This window comes from Neophocaena asiaeorientalis, unplaced genomic scaffold (assembly GCF_003031525.2).
Source record: "Neophocaena asiaeorientalis asiaeorientalis breed wild unplaced genomic scaffold, Neophocaena_asiaeorientalis_V1.1 scaffold67, whole genome shotgun sequence".
Taxonomy (NCBI): Eukaryota; Metazoa; Chordata; class Mammalia; order Artiodactyla; family Phocoenidae; genus Neophocaena; species Neophocaena asiaeorientalis.
Genome location: NW_020173731.1, coordinates 8,740,216 through 8,743,789, shown reverse-complemented (window position 1 = coordinate 8,743,789; position 3,574 = coordinate 8,740,216). Strand labels below are relative to the sequence as shown.

At 59.8% G+C, this 3,574-nt stretch overlaps 1 protein-coding gene across 1 annotated transcript in view; it reads right to left on the bottom strand.

Annotated features, from left to right (window-relative positions):
- The window catches only part of PLXNA2 (plexin A2), a 209,143-nt gene extending 206,375 nt beyond the window's left edge, over window positions 1-2,768 (bottom strand). The window contains exon 1 of the mRNA XM_024751074.1: window positions 2,638-2,768. The gene's annotated coding sequence lies outside the window, so the exon portion shown is untranslated. The remainder of the gene's footprint in view (window positions 1-2,637) is intronic.
- Between the last annotated feature and the right edge of the window lie 806 nt (window positions 2,769-3,574).

Genomic DNA, 3,574 nt, shown 5'->3' with positions numbered 1-3,574 from the left:
CCGCCCCTCCCGCACCAAACCCCTTACCTTGGAGAGGCAGCCATAGCGAAGGAGGCAGGATAGAGACTATAAAACCCCCAAACAGTGACAACTCCAGAGCCATAAGTATTTCATGGTACCTGAACTGGTTTCCCATCCTGCTTGTGTGTTTCCTTGTAACATGCCCATGAAATAAAGATGAACAAAATCACCAGAAGTATTTGGAAATGGGAAAGGGGCCTGGTAGAGAAGTAGCTGTTCTTCGAAGGGTTCCTCTTTAACCTCATGTTAAGCACAGACTCCACTACAACAGATGGTGAACTTTTACATCCATCACACCTGCAGCTTTGGATGGTCAAAAGGTTGGAGAGGGAATGTTCCCCAGTGCTTTGGGGACAGGGGTAGGTATTCAGGGCAGCTGTGAAAGCAGGGCCACCAACCTTGTAATGACATAGTTGCTTTGGGGTGATGGACATGGGACACCACCATTTACTCATTTAGACTGGGGCTGAGAGGCCAACCAGCTCCCCTCTGGCCTGCTCCAGGCTATGAGGGACCCCGGTCCCGGTCCTTACATCCTGTCAAAGAGAAGGGCCAAGTGGAAACCCCTTGGCAGACTCGTGGTCCTGGGCAAAGGGGACCTGCGTGCGCTCCACCGCCTCGCACCCTGCTGCTCTGCAGCAGCATATCCACTGCACAGGCGCTCCAAACGTCATTTCCATTTAACCGCTTTGCAAGCCAATTTGCCCCATCCTAATGCAATTTGTTGAGGATGGTGAGGGAGCGGAGAGGGCAGTCTGCACTGCCCTTCCTTTATCAGCGGGTCCCTGAAGAGGGTTGGCTAGAGGGCTGAGGGGAACCACTCTTTCAGGTAATGCTGGCAGTGAGGGCAGGTTCCGGGATGAGGAAGGGTTGGGCGTAAGCGGAGGTGCTAGGTGGAAGAAGGGAAAAGCAAAACAACCTCGCTAGGGTATGTTGACAGATTGCTCTCAGTTTCCCTGGTTCCCTACCTTCCCACCTGACCCCCTCCACCCCACCCGCAGGCCAAGGAGGGGAGACCATAGGTAGTTAATTCAAAAGGTGCTAGATGAGGGGAGGGGGAAATTAATGAATTCTTCTCTCCTCTTGCCAGGAGGTCAGAGGAGAAAGGGCTGCTAGCAGCACCTGGAGTGTTCTGGGGTGTCTGCACAAAAGTTGTCCGTTTCAGTTAGGAATAGCTGTATTCCTCCAGCCAGGGCTATCTCTTCCCCGGGCTCTGACGCTCTGTTGAAGGCCCCAGAATCCAAAACCTGCCCAGAGGGGAGACTGAAGTTTCAAGGTCTGGGAAAGAAGCCCAGAAGGACAGGAGCCTGCTATTGTGTGGGGACTGGTGTGCGGGGGAACTGAATCTGACTCCCAGCTCCCAGGACGTCCAGCCCTGCCCAGCCCAGATACTCATCTTGATCTGATGCTCATGAACCCCGGCCACTGTGCTCATGGATAGGGGATGAATGGCTCCCCAAATTTCTGTAGTTTCCTCCAAGCTACTGGGTCCCCAAGCCACTGCCTCAAGCTGGTCCTGTCTTATGTCCCTTGTATAGCCACTACTAGGATTGCCACTGTTACCCTAGGATCTTAGAACCCTACAGGAGACCTGATCGTATTTCCATTGCCCACTTCATGGGGCTCTGATTTCTAGAGACAACTGACTTTGAACCCCAAGTCTTTTACTTCCACCTCCCCCATTATCTCTATCCCTCTGAGCTGAGTTTGAGTAGGTAGCTCCTTCTAGGGCAAAGGTCATGCCAAACAGGTGGACATTCGTCAGGGAACTGGGATGGCAGTTTCCAGATGACATTCTCTCTTTGGCCATCAAGATCATGATTAACATATTTACAGAGACTACCTGTGGGATGGATAAAAAGGGCCAGAATTTTCTAAGATCCCTACATCACTTGTGGGTTGGGGCAAGAAGAAGCCCAAGAAAGAAAATATTCTAAAATGGCTTATAAGGAGACTCTCGGACCCTGGATAAGCTCGTCCTTCAACACCCAACCTTCTCCTGAGGCTCAGACCAGGGGATCGTGCTTATGGGTGCTTCACCACGAGGGCGCACATAAGGGGGCATGGGACACTTATCCCATTCGGTGCCTTGGTGTCATTCCCTGAGCCTCTGGAAGCCGCGCATATGAGGCATTCCCCTTTGATTCCCAAGTCCCCTGCTCCGAAGGAACAGCCAGCAGCCTCCAGGGACTCTGGCACCAGACTGAACGTCTCCAAATTGAGCGCCGGCCACAGTGGCCCAGGCCCTCCTGCCGGTGCAGTGCCTCAGAGGCCCGCTTTGGGCTGCAGCTCTCGGGACAGTCCCGCCGCCCCCGCGCTCCCCGAGCCTCAGCTTGCAGGCAGGTGCGCGGTGGAAGCGCGCCGTGGAGCGCCGCCCGCCAGCAGCCCAGAGGGGAAGCGGGGAGCCGGCGGGGAAGCCTGGGCTGGAGGCGGCGGCAGGGAGTCAGCCGGCACACGCGCGCGCGCCGCGCTCCGGCCCGCGAAAGTGGCCGACCCCGCGCGGGGACTAGCAGCCGAGCCCAGGCGTTCGGGGCCGGGACGCCGCGGAGGAGGGCGCGGGGGGAGCCGCGGCGGGGCGAGCGCGCTTCGGGGGACAGGGCGGAGGGCGCCGCTTACCCAGCTCGGAGACGTTGGTCTGTCCTTCCGTCCCCGATCCGGCCGCTTCGGCCGCCGGCTGCCGAGGCCGGCGCGCTGCCCCTCTCGCTGCCAGCAGCTCGCGATCACGGGGACGACCAAATCCACACGGAGTCCAGATTCATTAAAATCCACGTCAAGCCCCCAGCCACTTATCTGTATTCCTGAAGTGGCCCCTCGGTCTCCTGTCCGCGCGCCGCTCCGTCCTCCGCCGCCCCGTAACAGCCTTGCCGGGCTCTGACGCCGGCTCGCTGGGGGAACCGGGAGGCGCCGAGGGGGCGTGGGGTGGGTGGCTGGCGGTGTCTCTCCTTGGGAAGCGGCCGAGCCCCGGCTGTCTTCAGATTTTTCCAGCGCGACTTTCCGGGCTCCTCTGACATCAGCAATCGCGGCGCTTCCTTCCCTTCTTGCTCCCGGGTTCATTCACAGTCCCATTTCCTCCGGGAACCTGGCTCTCCAGATCTATTTCGAGGTTCGCTTCGCTCGCTCCGGCGCCCGCGCTCCACACCGCTCCCGAGCTCGCGGGGTCTCTCTCTGGATCGCCTGCTCTCTCGGCTGAAAAATTCCCAGCAACTGCGCTCAGCTGCCCTCCCGCTCCAGTCTGGCGCGGACGCTCCGCCCGGCAGCTCCGGCTCCCGCGGTGGTGGCGGCGGCGGAGCCCTGAGAGCCAGCCTCCCTATATTACCATGCAGCTCATTATCATAGAGGCCGCGCGCGTTAACCCCCTCCCTGCCGGCCGCGCCCGCCCGGGCTGGGGCCGCGCCCGCCACTGGCACAGAGCGCCGCAGCCAGCCCCCTGCCCCCTCCCCCGCCCGCCCGGTCTTCCTCCTCCGCCAGCTGTCAACAAAGGAGAATCAGGTTGGGCATCGGGAGGCCGCCCCGCTGCCTCCCTGTGCGCGGCTCAGCCCGGACCCACCCGCCA